Source organism: Rattus norvegicus, chromosome 1 (genome assembly GCF_036323735.1).
Source record: "Rattus norvegicus strain BN/NHsdMcwi chromosome 1, GRCr8, whole genome shotgun sequence".
Taxonomy (NCBI): Eukaryota; Metazoa; Chordata; class Mammalia; order Rodentia; family Muridae; genus Rattus; species Rattus norvegicus.
The window spans coordinates 254,220,959-254,242,286 of record NC_086019.1 but is presented as its reverse complement, the minus strand read 5'-3'; the positions used below and the strand labels follow the sequence as shown (position 1 = coordinate 254,242,286).

Here is a 21,328-nt window from a genome sequence, read left to right as displayed (position 1 = left end):
ATGAGTTCAAGGCCAGCTTGTCTACATAGCAAGTTCCAGGACAGCCAGAGCTATATAGAAAAGAGATCCTGCCTCAAAGAATGAAGACTTTTATGGTACCTACTTACCTGACCCAAACTCAATACATTACAACCCTAGCAATCTGGCCAATTTAACTCCACAAAGCACCACACCATTTACATGACATCATTTATCATTCATCACTTTTCTATCTTCTTTTATTCTTTTCCTTTCTCCTTCTACTCTTCTTCCTCCTCTGTCCCCCTCCTTCCTCTCAGACAGAGCCTCACTATTTAACTGAGGCCAGCCTCTACGTGTGACAATGCTCCTGCATCAACCTGAATGCTAAGGTTACAGGTATGTGTCATCATATTTGGCTCTTTTGTGACAGTTTTGTTCTACAGGTCAGGATGACCCTGCACTCAGTATGTGGTCAAGGGTGGCCTCACATCTCCTCCTCCCAAGTGCTGGAGTTATAAATATGCATATCACACCTTTGCTAACTGTACCCCCACCCCTGTGTGTAATAGTAGCCTTCTTTCCTAATCTCTTTGTCTATTAAAACCTTAAAACCTCAATTCTCAATTCCAAGTTTGGTGAGAAGGCCCAGTGAAAGACATCTGTCACCAAGGCTGATGATCAGAGTTCAATTCCTGGGACCTTTTTGGTGTAGGAAGAGAGTCAAGCTGTCTTATAACCTTAATTTGAGTACCCCAACATTTATACATTTAATTTCCTGCCTACACACACACACACACACACACACACACACACACACACACACAATGGGAGGGAGTGGGAATTAAATGTAATTAAAAAAATCTTGACTCAAATGACACCTAAACACCATGATAGCTCTCTCTCCAGCTCAACAGATTACATAAAACAGGGTCAATAGATGCTCAAATAAACACGACCCAGTCAGCTGTGGAGTGCACACCTTTAACCCCAGCATTCAGGAAGCGGGGGTGGGGGACGACGGACATGAGAGCATGCAGCATTTTTTTAAGATTGGATGATGGGCTGTAGCCTGAGTGAGTTTGAAAGACATCACTCAGAAGCAAAATAACAAGTTTCAAAACTACAAGTAACATTTTTTAACTTTGACTTGTGCTTTAGGTTTTATTTTATTATTATTTTTTTGCTTTTTAAAAAACTACTTATGTATTTAATGTTTTGACTGCATGCTTATGCCTGGTGACATGAGAGGCAATGAAGGTTGTTGGCTCTTGTGGACTGATGTTACACAAGGTTGTGTGCCACCAAGGAGGTGCTGGGAATCACAGCCGGGTCCTCTGGAAGAGCAGCCGGAATGCTCCCAAACACCAAGCCATAGTCTAGCCCCAGTGCTGCACTTTTCACTGGAATGATTCCAATGACTCTGTAACTCAGCTATCATCTCAGCAAAGCAGGTAAGTTCTGGCAACCTTCAACACTGGATCTGAACCCTCTTAAGGTAGAACCCGGGCCTGTGAGACAGCTGATCGGGGAGACACATTCCATTATAGATGACCAGAGGTCAATTCCCAGATCCAACAAGGTGGCAGGAGAGAGCCAACCAAGAGTTGTCCTCTGACCTCCATATATTTATTCGTCATGGCATGTACACACTTGTACATGTGTGCGTGTACACACAACCACAAAATAAGCAATTAAAAAATCAGAACCCAACTGTTCACTGCCATGTAGAATGGCAAACACATATGAAGAAAAGGACCTAAGACTATGTGGCCAGTTAAGTTAGTAACTGGAGCAACACTTTTTCACATCAACTTTAACCTCCAAATACACAATTTCCAATTTACAAAAACAAAAGTTATTTTTACAAGGTTAAAAGGTAATTTAACTACATAAAAAATAGTAAAAAAACTCTTCAGTGAAATGTGACAAAATACACACACACACACACACACACACACACACACACACAGTAGGCCAGAAAATTCCCAATATTTGGGAGGCAAAGGCAGGAGGATCACTGAAAGTTCAAGGGCAGCCTAATCTGAGTAGTAAGTCCCAGGCAGCAAGTGCTACAGAGTAAGATACTATCTCTAAAGACAAAACCCCACCAACACTCTGGGTGTGTCTGCATTTGAAAAAAATATAATCAATTTTCCTGGGACTAAGGGGAGAAGTATGGGTTAAGTAAGTTTAGAAGCTTATTGGGGGCTGGAGAGATGTCTCAGCGGTTAAGAACACTGACTGCTCTTCCAGAGGTCCTGAGTTCAATTCCCAGCAACCACATGGTGGCTCACAACCATCTGTAATGGGATCCTATTCCCTCCTCCGGTGTGTGTGTCTGAAGACAGCGACAGTGTACTCATATAAATAAAATAAATAAATCTTAAAAAAAAAAAAGCTTATTGAAGGTTCCTATTCAAGGAGCAGTTTTTAGGGAAGACCTGAAGTGTCCTCATAAAATAATCCTCTCTGGCATATTTCCACAGACAATAGCTTCTCTGGTGAGCTACCATTTGGCATACTCTATTAAACCACAGCCACATCAAACAAAGTCTGCACATCGTGTTTAACTTCTACAGAACCCCAATCCAAGCTTTCGAGGAGTGCTATTTTTCAGCAGTGCGCAGATCCAAGCGCAGTGGTAGGAACCAGACAGGATAGAAAGCACTGCCTGGGAAACCCCAAAGAGAACTGCCATCAGGCCTGCTTTCCTCCCTAGGACACAAGTCAAAACCCTGCCAAGGAGGTTTATCCCCTGCTACACTGTCTGACACTAATTATAAAAATACTACAGATGCAGCCTTTCTCAAAATGCAAAGGGATTGTGTGTATTTGCAAAGAACAACTATTTTTTATGCTTCCAAATTCTTAATCCTGTTTGGAGCTGTCAGTGGGGGTTAATGGAAGCCTTGGATAGGAGAATTCCAATCTGGTTGGCAGATGGATAGGTTGGTTATAGCTGCATAACTATGTCTTGCCTGCAGGCACAATTCAGAACACTGTTAAAGCAATATAAAGTCTCTGTCAAGCTGAACCATTTGGATCAGTAGCAAGGAGAAATAATAATAAAAAAGAAGTTCATTTCTGGGCCTTGTGCATTTATGCTAGTATGCAGAATCTGATTAATTGTCATAGTGTGCTGGTCTTCTATACCTCAGATTTCTACTTCTGGAGGAGATTTTGCATGCTAATATAATCATTCTCCCTCTTGAGACATTAGCAAATAATCAAATGAAAAACAGGATCATAATTTACTGAGATTCAAGCAATTCTCTATGCAAATTTGACTTGTTATTGCTGCTGCCTCGTTAATCTGAATGCCTTTGACAAACTCCTTTGATTTATGAACTCATGACAACTCCAATGTGTATATATTTTGCTAGATTGACATTATCATTAAGAGTGGGTGGACTGAGCTCACATGAATGGCTGATTTTATTCGCTGGTGTCTGCTGCTCAACAGCTGAGCATCTCCTCCTCACAAAGCCCCTGAGCGGCAGGCTCTTCCCATCTTCCCATCCATTCATCATCTCGATGTTAATTGGCCCAGGCTTTAAGCAAATTTTCAACACGATTTAAAGGCACGATGACACTGATTACTGACCCTCTGCCATACGGTGCCTATTGATTAACCTGACAGAGATGATGAGCTTGAGGAAAACTAGGTGTGTGGGGGCCTCAGGGAGAAAAATATATTGTCTATGCAGGCAAACACTTGTCATTACCTCACAAGCCAGAATCTGCACAGCACAAACTCTTAAAAACACTACTGCTTTGATACCTACAGCTAAGAAAGAAAGTGCTTTCTGTATTCACAGATATTACAAATATGTCATGTCAAACACACTGACACATTCAGTAGTTAGAACAATCCCCTGGGTAGATGGTTGCCTTTCGAACAATTATGCTTGTGCTGGCTGTGTGTATGTGTGTGTTTATATATTAAATTAGAAGTACTGGGGTGGCCTAGTAGTATTTTATTACGCAAGAAAAATAAAAACGAGGAAATAAAGGAAAGAAGAAGGGAGGAATTCAATAATCAGGGCCAGTTTCACCATGATTAAAACAGGCTACATTCTGTCATTAAAAGAATAGATTTTCTCAAAAAGAAAGAAACCCAATTTCATTTCAGAAATTCTGTTTTCTATTCTTTCAATACCACAACCTGACTCCAACTGCCAAACTATTCAACACAGAAATTATCAGCAGAACATTTAGACAAAGCAAAATAGTCTTAGAGTCTGACAAACACAGTTCTTAAACTCTTGCTTGCCTGCTTGCAACAACCATTGTGCAAACTGTCTATTTGGAGAATGTGTGAACAATCTTTGAGGTTAAGCTTCAGAAAACCTAAATTCCTCACTATTAAGAAAATATAAACATTCAAGTTAATAGAAGGAAAGTACAAACATTGGTAACAAACAAAAATCTGCTCAAGATACTGCTAGGTCTGTAAATGCACACAAGCCATGCAGCACGCCATCAGGGGTCAGAAAGAGCATCTTCAGATTGGGACAGTTATTATTTAAAACAAAGCCAGCAAAATATCCTCCCTCTGCCACACATCACCTTGTTTACTCACGAGTCCTGGGGGACAGCCAGTGTACAGTTTTATACACAGGGATTTTGGAGCAGCACTAACGCTTATTTCAAAGCTAAAATAATAGAAAACTGAACAGCCCGACTGTCCTCGCTATTACAGTGACATGGGCTGTTAATGTAAGAGATCAAATGTTCCTCAAGTCAAACAGCATTGGTGCCTGTTATTCTGGAACATGCAGCTCACTCCCTAAAAGCCTGCCTCCTGCTTTTCTAAGATAAACAAGCTCAGCTCAGCACTGAGACGCTCTGATAAAGACAGAGAAGAGCTGTTCTAGGGGAGACAAGACAAGAGGGCGCCGGTGCTGCTTCTGCTCACTCTCAAGCCAAGAAGCATTGTAATCAAGACAATATCTTAGTATTTTATCATTAAAAGTATAAGATATAAGAGAAAAACAAATTTGCAGCAATCAATATAGGGACCATGCCCCAAAACAGCTAAAACGGTTATCTCTGTTTTCTGAAGAGAGAGAGGACAGCTGTCTGAACATATTTAGCTTTGTGTCTTCTTAATCAAAGATTTGAACATCAACTTAGCAATGACTCTAAGTGTGTATATACATATATATATGAATTTTTAATTGAGTTAACATGTTCTACACCAGAATAACAGTCTATTTAAACATTAAACTAAGTTTTTGGGTTCTAAAGACTTAATTGAAAATCAAGTCATACTTTATTCCTTATCTTTTCAAATTTGTAGACTGTGAATTTTTAAAAGTATTTTATTCACTAGAACATGACAATGCAGTCACCAAGCTCTAATAATATGGCTTAATATTTCAAACTGAACTAGAACAAGAAAGTAAACCCCTGAATGGTCGCATAGGCTGGTTATTTTCCTGTCAGACCAGAACTAATATTCCTTTTAAAAATATTTTCATACATATATTTCATGGTTTAAAAACAAAAACAGCTGGGTGGTGGTGGTGCATACTTTAGGCCCAGCACTCTGGGAGGCAGAGGCAGGCAGACCTCTGAGTTCCTAGGGCTGTCAGGGTTACCTGTCTCAAAAATAAAAACAAAAACAAAAACCAGCCCCCTCACCTCAAACTCACAAGGCTAAATAAGCACAGTAAAATGAGGTGTAATATTTGCCAAGAGAATGTGAGATTGAAAGACTCAAATAAAAAGCCAAGCATATCTAACATATGACCAAAACCACAAGTAGTTTAATTTACTTCTACACAAAACTTTTAAGTTTAAAAGCAATTAAAGAATATCTTGCCCTCTTCAAGCTCTTATCCCTCCTGAATATGTACTGGGGAGAATTTCATCTGTGCCCAATTTCCTTTGCTGTTTTTTTTAATATATTATCTTTTCCAGGGATCATCACATAGTTATTTGCGTGCAAGTTAAGAGGTGAATCTTGCTTCTCCTAAGAACACCTGGTTAACACTGTACTTCAAAGGCATCTGCATTATATAGACCTTTCAGGCCAGCAGTTAGAGAGCCTTGGGACATCCACCCAGTCCCCGGTGAACTGTGACCTCTAGCATGCCTACTCCTCACGTGTTCTCTAGGTTCTTTTAAAATTATTTTCCTTGCCTTGGGTATCTTCCTTGCTTAGGTATTACTTATAGTTCAACAATATCATCAAAGAAATTTAAGACTTGCTGAAGTGTTAATATCACCCAAGTGATTACCAATCTGGAACAAAAATATAAAGCACCCTAACTAAATAAGTAATTACAGAACAATACAAAACAATCAACACGGACCATTCTGTGTTCCGGTTTTGGTATTTATTCTTATTGTAAAGTTGATTATATTTGGCCATTCTCTTATTTCCTTTATTATTAACAAGTTATTCTAATTACCCTGCAAAACTTAACTATTTTATCAAATATTTCTTACAATTACAAACTGCTCTTCTCACTGGTTGTAAATATTTGGTCCTGCATAGCTCTTTAATGAATGTATGTTTTAAAGAACAGAGGTTTAAATAGAGAAGCAGCAGCTTGCACCACACTTTATACTCCTTGTTTTTCTCTTAAATGCTAAGTATGCTAACTACATTCTTACACTAACCTTGGTCCTTTTTTAGCCATTGTTTTTACTGTAACCCTTGCTTTCTCATTTTTTATAACATCTATTATAGAAAGGGGGGTATGTTTTTAAGAAGGAAAGGAGCTAACATAACTTAATCCACTGTGTTGTCAGGTTTCTAAGCAGGCTGACATGGAGGTAGGACTGGACTGAGAATTTAAAACTAAGCGAAGCACATTTCTTTCCTGACAGGCCCAAGGTTACACACCAACAATTCACTTGTTTGAATGTTAATGCTAACGCTACCAAACAAAATGAAAACTAAGCCACAACTTGGAGTTCCATCAATAGTAGTATAAAAATATATTTGTGATGATAAAGTAATTTTACTTTCCCAGGAATAAGTAATCTTGTTTGTGTCTGTTTAATACAATGCTCTTTGACAAATAACGGATTTTAAAAGTATTTTCTCCAACAGAAGAATTTAGCAGTAGAAATTCTTCCTATTTAAAAAAGACAAAAGTTAAAAGGATATGTTTGCATGTTGTTTTAAAAAACTAATCCTTGAATCTGCAGTCTTAAGTTGCTGTAATGCTGGGGGATATCGTGTGCCTCTGGTTCTCCATTCTACTAACTGTGCTCCATTCTGTTTACATTTCCACAGTCTGCGGCTTAGTTACTAATACTATTGTCCACAGTCTCTGTTTTCTTGACGCATAATCATAAGAAACCTAGACTATTTTTACAAAATTATTTCCTGTCACTTAGTAGAAATGAAGAATTTTCTTTAGAAATATTAATAATCCTTTGTTGATTAAAAATAAGTGAGAAACATTAATTCAATATTCCTGAATATTATAGTTTTGTTCATCACCACTTTGGAACAAAAATATAAACAATCCCAACTAAAAAAGTAGCGGCCAAAGAGAAGACAGGTGGGTAATTCTGATAATGTATGAACTTACCGATATTTGATCATTCTCTTCCTTTATTATTGAGAAACATTCTATTCTTGTTTTCCAGTGGTCTTTTCTACTGAGAACATAGTCCTTACAATTACAAACTCAACTCTTCTCCGATTTTTATAAATGTCTCGTTTCTGAGGCTGAAAACCTTGGCCCAGTCTAGCTCTTTAAAGTGGCCATTCAATTTAATGCTACTTTTCTCACCAAAATTTAAGTTAGGGTAATTTTAATCTTGCAATAAAATCTAGTATTAGGTCTCACCAATAGTATTTTGTTACTTTATGGAATTAAAATTAAAAAACTGCCTTGTTTACTGTAGAGTCTAACATATATAAAACACTAATTTTAATGTCACAGCAGAAAGCTTTGACATGTATAATATTCAGTTTTTTGGCATCAGTATGTCCTGCCAAAATCCCCTCTGTGAAAATCGATGACCATCCCTTGCTTCTGCAGACAATGAAGAAACAGTTGGTTTCAAAACCAGTTGCCTCTCCCTGCCTGCTGTACAAAGGACATTCTGGGGAGTGGTCAGTAAAGAGAGCAGTCATTTCTAAATGCCAGCGCTTCCCAACATCTCCTTTCCTTCTGCGTGGAATGAAGCCTGAGAGCACTGACTGGTGGGTCATTCGACCCACGAGGGCCTGGAAAGGTTTCAAGAATAACAGAGGTCATGTAATTGCCAAAAGAGCATTAGCCACTCAATCATAATGGATAATTAAATGACCTACATGATTCCTGAAATAGCTGCTCTATATTTGGTCTATTACTTGCGTCCCTCAAGATAAGCTACTTGTCTGGTCTGCCTTGACCCGCAAAAGTCCAACCTGCTCCTGGAAACTAGCTGCATGCTTCTATTGCTTTGAAACCCCACCAGACTATGCTTTCAGGAGGACACACATAAAAAAATCAATCTTGTATCCTTCTCCCTATTGTGCTCTCTGGAATACAAATGACTAAATAAAAAAATTAGTAAATCGTTGGCTTAGATCTTTGAGGGAATAGAAGAAAAGAAAAAAGCCGCAAGAACATTACAAAAAGAAAACTACGATGACTCCTTTTAAAAAACTTTTCCTTGTATGCCTGAGAAGAATTTTCCATTTGATTATAAAGTTTGAGATATTTATTTTATAGGCTGTAGCAAGTCATTAAAACACCAAGTGCCTAGGATGCATCTTTTTTTTTTTTTACAGTGCAGGCTATTGGACACTTTACTGGCCTTGTTTTTTAGTCCCGTATGGCAAAAAAATCAAATACATACGGTACTGGTCGTTCATGTAATAAAATTGGCAAAAATATCTCTCAGGTTTTCGTATCTCTCAATAGTTTAACTCACTAAAATACTTGATTAGAAAATACAAGCAAACAGGAGCCAGCCGCGTGGACTATCAAAATGATCCTTGAGAATTGCCTGTGCACCTAGAGGTGACTTCATCTAGCAAACACTCAGAGAGGCAAGAGACAGGGAAGCAAAGACAACCTACAATAACAGCACGGGACAGAGATGTGAGGGACAAAGAACTAACATTTAGAATACCCTAGAGGCTAGTAGGATTTTTCTGTTTCCACAGGAAATTATGTAGCTTGGGGCTACCGGCTACCCTGATCTCTTACTAGTACATGAATGGCTTATTAAACCTAGAACATATCTGTTTTAGTTAACTTCAGGGTAGGGAGGGGGCAAAGGGGAGGAGAGAACAAAATGTACTTAAATGCTGAATTTTTTCTCCAGGCTGAATGCCTTTCATCCAATAAGACATTCAGAGCAGTGACCCAGCAAATGGATTGCAAAAGCAATCTTCCGTCCCGGCACCACATTATCATTCCTGTCCAGTGTTCTCCATGAGATATCTCAATCAGCTGTGTGTAAGTGACAACGCAGCCCATTGCTGGGTTAATTAAACATTTGACTTTAACACCCTCCCCGTCATTAAGCAAATAAAAACAGATAATTCAAACTGCACTTCATCCTCGGGGTACACAACACACATGTCAAAATTAAGAGAGTCCAAGGCCTCCGGGGAATTCTGTTGAAGCTATAATCAGTTTAAATCTTATCTGGTTTATCAATTATTCTATTGATTAAACCAAAGCGATTATACACAACTCCTCTGCCACATGGGATTGATGTCAGCAGAGCAAGAAAATAACTCCAGGAGGTTCCAAACTGATTTAAAAAGCGACCAACAGACAGACCAATAATAGTCGATTATTACATACCAGTGATCCATATACTGAGGAGTGGATTCTTAGTTTCAGGCGGTGAAGTGAACTGTTTCCAATCACTACGTCTCCCTGATATACCTACAGTTGATGCCAGTAAATTTATGTTGTGGGAGATCAACATTTATTCTACTGATTTAAGCAGAGGCTAGCACTCTCAGCAGCCGAGATATATGTTATAGAGACCAGCCCCTAACTCTAAAAGAGAAAAGCTCGGGCAGAGAGAAGGAAAACTGTTTAATTTCCTTTCCTATGTGCCATGCACACATAGTCCACAGTAACATGAAGGGCGGAAAGGGACACACATGAGACCCGGTTCTGAAATTCTCCCCAAACCCAGCTATTCCAGTTTGAAAACACCATAGTTCTGAAAAGCAGACTCTAAAACATCACAAAGACATTATCACAGAGTCATAATTTCTTTTATTAATTCCAAGGGCAAACATCTTCGATACTATTAGCAGTGCTAAAAATGAACAAAATGTTGATATCTGAACCCTAACATCAAACTTCTCCAGAAAAATTTGCCCATGATTTAGGTGTCCACCTGTCCAATCCATTGTGTACTCTCCTTCAAGTTTCCATGACCCTTAACCCCTCAAGGCTATGCCTTTCTGTATACCAGAAAAGCACCATAAAACCCAGTAACAAAAATGGGAGGAGGACCCCGGCCCCTCCACACCTGAAATCTGTGCACTAGTCCTGCTCAGGAAGGGGATGTGTGCACTACCATGTTGGCACCACGGAAATTAACTTATCTCTTTCAGATTTCCTGTTTTCAGGCAGACTAAGTAAGAAACTGCATTAGCATGCTGTATTCTACACTCCCCACTAGAAACACTGAGGGTGCTATTTGTAATTGTGTTCTTTTTAAGAGGTTTGTTCTCTGCAGCTGTTTTCTGCTTGCAGTGTATTTTGTGTAATCAGCACATCATCATAAATACATTGGCTGTTCCCCTGAGGGTAGCTGTCAGTGTTTAATTTACAGAACAACCTGGCCAATGTGAATTGTAACACACTAGCACTATGGCAAGGAGTTACCACACTCTGTGAAAAACGGGTTTCTATGAATTTTTATATCAAGAGCTTATCCCAAGACAATTTAAGCTTTAGAAATACTGTTTAAAATAAGTACCTTCTACCTTGAATAGAATAAACTCATTGATAGGAGAAGACTTGAAGTAACTCCCAAAGCCCAAGTGAGCACAGAAAATGATCCACCAGCAGGAGGCACTGTAGCAAATGCCATCTCACGTTAATACCTGTAGAGCTGCCAAAGTCACCAGTGACCCCTGAAAGGGTGTCTAAAGGAAAAGAAAAACTATTCAAGAGATATACTAGGGTGACATGGGTATCCATCACTCTTTTCCGCTGGGGTGAGTTATACTGGATATGATAGTAAATACATTGTTTTTCTTCAACTGCTATTGAACCAGATATTTAACTCAGTGGATGGGAAAGGGAATGAAATAATAGAGATTCACAGTAATGCCTCCCCTTATATGCACAGTAGCTTGTACCTAGGTTCTCAATATATGTTTAATGAGTAACTAAAAGCTCCTTGATGTCAGGGTCTGAATCTTAATTTATGCTCAGTATTTTTTTAAAACACCTGACACATCCGGGTGAGTTGAGTGGAGTTACGGACCTTTTATTTGTAGTATTTATATTTACATAATATCAGATGTATTTCGTAATTCAGTAAAATGTCCTTAAAGACACTATACAGAGTATATATTAATGTCAAACATGGTGCTTCAAGCCTACAATCTCAGCACTGGAGGCAGAAGGATCACTGAAAATCGGAAGCCAGCCTCGTTTACAGAGCAAAGCAAGTTCCACGTCAGCCAGGGCTACATGATACCCTGCCTCAAACAAGCAAGTAAGCAAACTACATATCTTATTTCTGACTTTTTTTTTTTAATCAAAGTGATTAATACATGAAACTCAAGTAACTCAGTCTTAACAACAACAAAAAAGGGACCCAAAATATCAGCATATTCATGGGGCTAAGGAGGTGGCACGTGGATAATTGGACTTAAGTCCGTCATTCTAGCAAAGGTCTAAGTAAACCCAAGGGCAAGCTGCTGGTTAGCTAGATCTGCAGGGCTGCTGAGACTTCGCCTAAGTCAAAAGCTGAAAACAGGGGGCTGGAGAGATGGCTCAGTGGATAAGAGCACTGGCTGCTTGTCCAGAGGACCTGCTTCAATTCCTAACACCCACACGGCAGCTCACGACTCTAACTCCATTTGCAGGAGATCTGGCACCCTCATACAGACAAATATGAAGGCAGAACACCAGTGCACATAAAATAAATATATCTTAAAAAGTGGATAATCACAATGGATCACAATGAAGGAGGACACCTGTCAATCTGGGTTCCATGTACATGCACACTCACACATACACACCCTACACACACACACACACACCCTACACACACACACACACACACACACACACACACACACACACTCATATTCAATACAATATTGGCAGATGCAAACGTATTTTGATAATAAGACCCTAAGAAAAAATTATAAGTTTTTCTGTGCTTTGTGCCCTAACTGAAAGAAGAGTTTCAAAAAGTCAAAAAGGCATCCAATGGCACTTTCTGATTAATGAAATGGCAGTACACACACAAACACACTCCGCATATCCAGTGAGTATTATATATGAGTATGTCTACATATTAATGTATGTATCATTCTACTAAGAAGAGTTATTTTACAAGTTAGAATGCCTAGAGTTAAAAGGAACCACAATATGGTGGTTCATAATGCTTTGTTGTTTCGGTTTGGTTTTTCTAGACACAGTTGCTCTGTGGAGCCTGGCTGTCCTGGCTGTCCTGGGACTTGTTATGGTCAGGGTGACCAGGATGATCTCAAAATCAGAGATCCACTTTCCTCTTCCACTTGAGTGCTGGGTGTGTGCCATCACCGTCTGGCCATTTGTGGTGGTGGTTGTCGCTGTTTTGTTTGTGTGCTTGTTTGACACAGGTTCTCTCTTTGTAGCCTGGCTGGCCTGGAACTTACTATGAATATAAGGTTGGCCTTGAACTCACAGAGATCCATTTGGATCTTACTCTTCTGTGCTGGGACTAAAGGTGAGTACCATTATCACTCCAGGCTTCATTTGTCTTCTGCCTCCCTTCGTGCTGCACAGAATTACATTACATGATGTCTTTAGACATTACTAAATTGTGCTAAATGTGGTGCCAAATGCCTATTATTTTATCACTTAGGAGGTGGAGGCCAAATTAAAAAAAAAAATCAAGCATTTAAGGATAACTTCAGCCACAATAAGTTTAAATTTGCCTAGGGGAGATGACTGAGACCTTGCCCCAAGTAAATAAACAAAGAAAGAAAAAAAGGAAAGAAAGAAAGATAGAAGCAGATAGACAGACAAACAAAAAATACTCCCTACTTCACTGTGGAGGGTTTCAAACACAGCCAAATTTGTTAAAATTTTATTTAAGCTATCTAGTAATTAAATTTTCCTATAGAAAAATTTTATTTTATATAAGCAGAATCAAATACTTGCAAGATCTCCTAACTTCTTTGGTTGTTTTGCTTTGTCCTCTGACAAGGCCTCATAGCCCAGGCTGGTCTCAAATACTCTAATCCAAGTACTGGAATTAAAGTTATGCGCTATGCAGCTCACATCAACTTTAAATTACTCATTGCCAGAAAGTAGCTCTGATCACCAGAAAGAAGTTATATTTAGGAGTACAAATAAATTTTGTATTACTCATCCTGCTTATTACGCTATGGCAATGTATAAATAAAAAATGCCATAATCAGTTTTTACAAATTAAAGGTTAGAAAATTTTAATTCAGTTGAATACTTTTGTTCATAAAAATTCTTTAATAAAATACATCGTAGCTGTAAGAAATTAATCAGATTGTTTTTCCCCTCATTTCATAATAAACATATTCAAGGACCTTTTGAACTAAGCAGGGTGGGGTTAGACTGAGGTCACACTAGATCACATGACTACATTCTCTTCCCTGGAGACCATGGAGTAGTTCCAGAGGCTGCCATTAGAGAGCAGCACAGTACACACCATCAGTCATCTCTTTTAACATATTTCTCCCACTAAGTCTGGAATATATTCATTCATATTCTCTCTCTCTCTCTCTCTCTCTCTCTCTCTCTCTCTCTCTCTCTCTCTCTCCCCCCTCTCTCCCCTCTCCCCTCTACCCCTCTCCCCCTCTCTCTCTCCCTCTAATTCAATTAGTGCAGTCGACAACTCCAGAAAAGAGTAATTCAATTAGTGCACTGTGGAGCTCTACAGTACCTCTAAGCAGATGTTCACATCTTCGGGAACTGGAGCTAGGTTTCAAATACCTGTATGACTTAGATAACACTACTATGTTATATCATTTGTCAAAGTGTTTACATATGCTTCTCTGACTTCAAAGGAGAGGAAACAAACCTAGGCTAACCTCTTAGAAAGGTTCCTATCATCGATATAAACAAGTATGAAATTTTAGGGTACAGTAATTGTTACATTTTCTAAATTATAATATAACAAAATGCCACCCTAGTACTCAAAAGGCAAGATCTCAAGTATGAGGCCAGGTTGGACTACAATGTAAGACCCTGTCTTAAACAAACAAACAAAGCCAAGGAAACCCCTCCCACCAAAGGCCAATCTACCTCACTATGCTTCACACAGTGCACTTGTAGAGGATTCCCATGAGGTTATGCAGTGCTATAGTTTGAACCCGAGGCTTTCACATGTGTCTGGCAGGTACACTACCACTGAGCCACACTGCCAGGCCTCTTATTGTCTGCTGGTTTTGCTGCAGTGTACATAGCCATGCATTCCATACCACAATGATGGCAATGTCAAGATGAGGGTGTATTGACAGGAGGACAACCAGAACACGGATCCCAAAATATGGCTATGAAAAGGACAGAAATCATGATTGGTACCCCCCCACCCCAAAAATAAAAAAAAACCCAACAGAATCTGAAACACTCCACACGGGTAACAGAGGATAAAGCGACCTTACAGCTCTCAGCACATAAACAGACTTGTCACTCAGAATCCAGAAAGATCAGTCCCAGGACCCTCAATCCCTCATAGCTAAGTACAGGGATCTCAAAAACAGTATATATTTCCTGGCACACATCCTCCCAAACGATTATCTCTGGATTACTTGAAACCTATTTAATTGCAACCATTACACATATGTATTGTTTAAGGAATGATACGCAGAAAATAGTCTGGTTAGTACACATCACAGGCCTAACTACATTTTCTGCTCCCAAACCAGCTGACTCCACATGTAAAACTGACAATATAGGGATGGGAGACAACTGTTTATGAACAATTATTCCGTATCACTACAAAACAGAGAGTCATAACACATTGTTATGAGTGAACTAAAGTTTGACTCCTTGAAAGAAATCTTTCTAATACATCGAACAAAGGAAAGAACAAGAAACCTCATGGCACCACCTCTCCGACATGGGTACAGACTGATCAAGCACAGATTAGATGACTCCCTGACAAAAACCAATCGTAAAGCCATCTCTCCAGCCCTCAAACACTCTTTTAAATAAAGAAAATCTAGAATGTAAGAAATGACCCTAATACAGGGAGGCCACAAAATTTCTTCCCATGCTGTACTTATTATTAAAGCTTTAGTTAACAGGTCGGACACTGAGGGCTTTTACACCACCACACCTTGTGAGAATTAACTTTATTACTTTTATATCAGGCTTAGATCATGAGAAAAAAAAAATCAGTGTATCTACAGAACTATGGAATTTCAGTATTGGAAAGAAAACCAGAGGACAGTATGTCACGTGTCTCATAATACAGTGTTTGAGGGCTGGAGAGATGGCTCAGCGGTGGACAGCACTGGCTGCTCTTCCAGAGGTCCTGAGTTCAATTCCCAGCGACCACTTATACAACCATCTATAGGGGATCTGATGCCCTCTTCTGGCTGCAGATGTGGGTGCAGCACATCACACATACATTAAATAGAAAAACAAACAGAAATTTGTCTCCTCTCATCCTCTGAAAATCAGTGAATGAGAAATCAATTTCCAGGAGTGTTTATTTTCAAATTCCCCTACTATGTTAGAGACAGTAGGTTCTTATAGCTTATAAGCAAATGTTAAGTCAATATTTGTGTTTTAAAACTACCAAGCAATACTTAAAAACAACAATAACTAGTTCTTACTATTCTTGGTTTGGGTCTTACTTTCTAAGCACTCTATTTCTAGAAGTAGTATGTAGCCCTGGATACATCGGAGCGGGACTTTATTTTGTAAATTCTACCTCCTGTCTCCCATCATGACCTCAAAACAGAAATTAAGAGCTATTAGGATATAGCTCAATGTAGAGCGTACAAGGCCCTGGGCTCAATCCAGCACCTCCACTTTAGTTCTGGAGCAAGGGAAAAAAAAAAAAAAAAAAACAACAACAACAACTCAAAAAAGCACTGGCTGTTCTTGCAAAGGACCCAGATTCAGTTCCAAGCACCAACGTGGTGACTCACAGCTGTCTGTAACTCCAGTTCTAGGGGGTCCAAAACTTTCTTTTGGCCTCCATGGGCGCTGTGCACACATATACAGACAGACAAAACACCAGAGTAAGCAAAATAGTTCTTCTTAATATTACTATAAAATACAAAATTTGCATATTAAAGTATTATTTTTCTTACTAAAATTTCAGTCTTTGATGAACCCTCCATTAGAATAATATTAAAATAGTCAAGGTAGGGCTGGAGAGATGAACTGAATTGTTAAAGAGTATGGCTGCTCTTCCAGAGGACCTGGGGCCCACGTGGCAGCTCACAACTGTCTGTAACCCATACTCTCGTACAGATGTAAATGCAGGCAAGATACCAATACACATGAAGTAAAAATAAATTTAAAACAATAGTGGAGGTTTAGGGCTAGTGCGCCAGCTCAGCCAGAAGCCTGACTTTGAGTCCACAGAGAAAGAAGACAAGCTGTGCTGACCTCCACATACAGGACCCACACACAAACTGAATTCAAAATTTAAAAAAACTAAACAGTAAACACACACACACACACACACACACACACACACACACACACACACACACACACAGTGTGTGGACTTGGATTTGCACAGCAACATCACACCATGGTCGGCAGCAGGGAGCAGACAACTCCACTGTCTCACACCTGTCCACGATGGCTTTCCTGACTTCCTGCCTGCACAGACACAGAAGTGAGACCTAATGTGATTCGTCTTATGATGGGTTCTCCATAAACCCTGATATTCACCTACTAGCTCCACTTTAACCTCACAGTTTGTGTTTCTGTTCAAGTGTTAGGTTCATTTGGCTCTGCTGGTGCCACTTCTCTTTAACATTGTCCCTTTTTATGTGGTTAAGGCCACTACTTCCAACCCTATGAATGAAAGCAGACAACTAGGGGAGAAAGGAATGAACTGCGAACACCTCAAACAAGAAAGGTTGCTTAAAAAACTAAGTGTCACATTCTGACAGTTCAATATTTCATGACCAATACAAGGATTGTGCAACGACACTGCAACTTTAAATCTTTCCTCTGTGTCAGTCTCTCCTTCTCTCATTGTAATGCCAAAGGGAACAGCAATCAGAGTGGAGATGTTCAACGTGATAGAGGTCAGGACACCATCGGATCAACGTACCAGAAACACGACCTTGTTTATTTTTTTTCCACAGTATTATTGTTTACAGGGTGCTTTGCTCGTGTACCTTGTGGTTCTTAGCTAAAAGATGAAATTACAGCCTAGGATGAAGCGCTCAGGCACACATCCAATTTGTGTTTCCATCTCAGAAAACAAAAAGCTTCTAAGGCCCTCAGGCTGCCATTCAAACTTGGAGGCTGACATTTTTAACAGCATGAACCAGAGAATGGCAGAGAGAATGATCTAATGCATTTCTGACTTGTCAATCAAAGCTCTCACCTCCGCTGTCTTGTAAACAGTTGGGGGCCATCTAACTACATTCATAAGCCTAGGGAGAGCTTCCTGCCAGCTGGGGTGCTGGAAGCTCATGCTCTGGCTTCCACCACCAAAGTCATGATTCAGTTTTATCATCTCACTGCAAAGAGTGCACAGGCACGTTTCCAGGACCACTGAAATAGAACCCGGGGAGGGAATACAAAAGAGATTTTGGTTAAACAGTTATTTTCAAGCTGTTGGATTCCTGTATGCATCTTATCCTCATTTTACTAATTTCTCTCAAAGGGCTATACTATGCTACAGTTGATATGCTTAAAAAATTAACAACCTGCTACTTAAAAAAAATCTAAGGGAAGTGCATTAATATTAAACTAGAAATGTCCCTTATGGTTTACTATCAGTAAAGAAAGTAATATAAAACAGTGACTTGTGCAAAAGACAGAAACTACATTAACAACAGCAGCAGCTTCATTTAAATTAAGCTAATGAGGAGCTTTCATTCAAATGTAAAGCTTTTGGTGCTGATAATGAAGTTTATATTCCCTAGCTTGAAGTGGTGAGTAGGTCTGTGTGTAACATGAAAATCTAACAGAACTGCTAACACCTCATGCTTTCCACTTAGTTATGACTATACGGACCAACACATATAAATCAAGCTGACTTGAACTTGGTACTTAAGTTCATGTATGAAAAGGAACAATTGCTTTCTTCATGCAAATTTTACAAGCTACTGAACTCCAGTTTAATTCATACCAAGACACAGACAGTAGCTTTTCACTGTACACCTAAGAACTTAGGGCAGGTGACCGATCACCCAGCAGAGAGAGATAAACTGCAAAGTCCTTCTCTTACATTCTAAATAGCTATTTAAAAAATATAACAAATCTGGTCTCCAGAGAACTGTAAGGCTCAGGAAAAAACAAACAAACAAACAAACAAACACACAAACACACAACACACAAACTCACGTGCACCAGTTCCTAACAGTAAAGTGCTACAGTACATAGGGTCCTTTGAAGCTACAGTCAAGAGTGCACGCTCTTGGTGTGCCTGTTAGTTTTAAATAATGAGTTCTTAAAATGCTCTGGCTTAAGTAAACGACAAAGAAAGACTTCCTGATTCCTGCCTACTACCGAGATTCTGTATCTAGACAGTCCACATATCAAGTCTTGAAACTTGAAAGGAAAGGAAGCAAACATGATTATAGGACAACAGTGAAGGAAGGTGTGCATGGCCATGGAGCCACAGAACCACCCTAACAATTCCTCAACAGCACAGAAAGAACATGAACACGCACAACCATGGCCTCTATGAGCACAAGCAATGGAAATAACAGGAATCTTAGAGCATAAAGAAAGTGACAATATTCCTCTCTTCAGAGGACACAGATTAGTCTTAAGTGCCCACAGAGAGGATCTGTCACTTAAGTAGGGCACCTCCAAAGGCTACCATCACCCTCTTTCCACCAGTTCCATTCCTATGGTTTGCATCCCTGGCTTACTAGTCTGCATTATCATCCCCTTTGCAATTATAGGTACTGATGGCGTAAAGGCAGTGAGGGAAAAATCCACCATTATTCAATATGTCTAAACTAAGAAATAAGCATGTTCTGAAGATTTTTTTTTCACATCCATCATGAAGAATAAAAACGTTTCAAGGAAATCTGACCACAAGATGATGATTTTTGGCATATTCTAAATACCAGATAAACTCATACATTATCCCACAAATGAACATTAGCTACACTTGGACATGTCAAAATACTCAGCAACTGAGAAATGTGTTTTTAACAAACTTAAATATAAAACAGTTCAATAACAAAGCAAGCAGCTGGGAAGACAATCAGCCCAAGATGCCACTTCTCCAATAGAGATTATTTTCAAGATAAGACAAAAATAACAAACTCGGGTCATTTCTTACCTTTAACACTTGAAAGTACACATGAAGACGGGAGTATAGACGCTCAACATTGGATTCCAATGTAAGATGTTTTGTTCACCCGCACACATGTACATACACATGCTTGCTCATGACACACACACACACACACACACACACACACACACACACACACACACACGGTGCGTGTTGGGGCTGTCAGCCTTCTTACCTCTCACAGAACCTGGAATGACTCTGTTGGCAGGAAGCTTCAGCCATCCCTCTCCCTTTACCCCTCCACACTGCTTGGCTTACAAGAGGCTACAAACAGGCACTTTGGCTACTATGTGGATGCTATGGCTTGAACCCACATCTCCTCATGCTTACAAGGCAAGCACTCTCACCCTCTGAGCCTTTTCCTCTGCCCTTCGCTTTGAAGGCACAACCTTCAAAATCTATTTCTCACAGTTTGCACGCATGCTTTACGGTCGGACTTCGTCATCCACGTGCGACTTTCAACCTCTCTGACCCAGTGCTCACCACGCTCAGCACTTCATTCTGCTCCATTCTTTTACAAAGTAAGGGTGAAACGCAAGAAAATAGTCAAAGAATTGTCCAAATACACAATGCCACCAAGATAAAGATGTCGACACCACTGAAACTGAACCACCGGTTGGCTGGCAGTGCCAGTCTTTAATAGTCTGAAATGTACATTTGTTCATGAACAAGAGTCCAAATTCAGCACACAGAATCCAACTCAGAGGAGCCCGTCACAGTGAGCTGTAAGAAAGCCAAGTATATGAAATTTGAGGACTTCCCATAAATCAGACTCGGCATGTTTTTCCTTTCTCTGTGCAAATGTGTGATGTTTGGAATGACTGTTTAATTATCATGATTTCTTTCTGAATACAGAACATCTGTATATATGTACAGGAGGGGCTACCAGCAACACAGTGCTGTTCTTTCTTTTTCTCTTATCCTGTAGCTGTTATTGGATAGTTTTCTTCAAATTATCTAAGTTGGTTCATCCACTAATTCACCAGAAGTATGAAATATTACTTTTGACAATGGAAGAATAAATGAACAAGATGTAGTTCAACCTTCAAAGAATTGAGTCTGGCAGAGACAAAGACACAGAGCATCAGAGCAGCACAGAGCGCTGTGGCAGCGCATCCCTGTGGCTGGATATGCTGGGCACAAACGTGTGCCTGCCTGAGAGGAGGGAGGACAGAGCTGGAAAAGTCTAATCCTGCCTCAGCCTGAAACAGTTAAGGATATAGTTCCCCAGCCAGGCAGACATCCACAGGCAAAAGGCAGACGGCCTCAGATACAGTGAGTAGAGCACACGGAGACAAACGCTGCTACAGTGGAACAGTGGGAATCCTGTACTTATTTTGCACTGTAAATTTTGCAGTAGTTGAGAATTATATGAAAGGAAAAGAACTGTGAAGTAGAAGCCAGGTTCAAACTTCATTCAACCTAAAAGCATGTAAGCAACTGGTTCACAAAATAAAGAGTGGCCACTCTCATCAGGAACAGCAGCTGCTGGCTGTAGCATGGGCAAGCACGTAATTTAGGTGAGATTCCCAAGTGCTAGCTAATACTATAAAATGGTAATATCTGAAAGGACATCATTATTCTTTCTACTTCTATTTTCTACAGCTAGTAATGTTTGATAATTAAAATGAAGACAAAAATAAGAACATTTGAAAACAAAACCATTATGTGCCTACGCATACATAAATTAAGTCACCCCAGAATGATGGAAACAAGT

At 39.6% G+C, this 21,328-nt stretch overlaps 1 protein-coding gene across 22 annotated transcripts in view; it reads right to left on the bottom strand.

Annotated features, from left to right (window-relative positions):
* The window catches only part of Btrc (beta-transducin repeat containing E3 ubiquitin protein ligase), a 165,735-nt gene that overhangs the window by 82,533 nt on the left and 61,874 nt on the right, over positions 1-21,328 (bottom strand). The window contains exon 1 of one of the 22 annotated variants that reach the window (XM_006231539.5): positions 4,531-4,714. The gene's annotated coding sequence lies outside the window, so the exon portion shown is untranslated. 22 annotated transcript variants of the gene reach the window in all.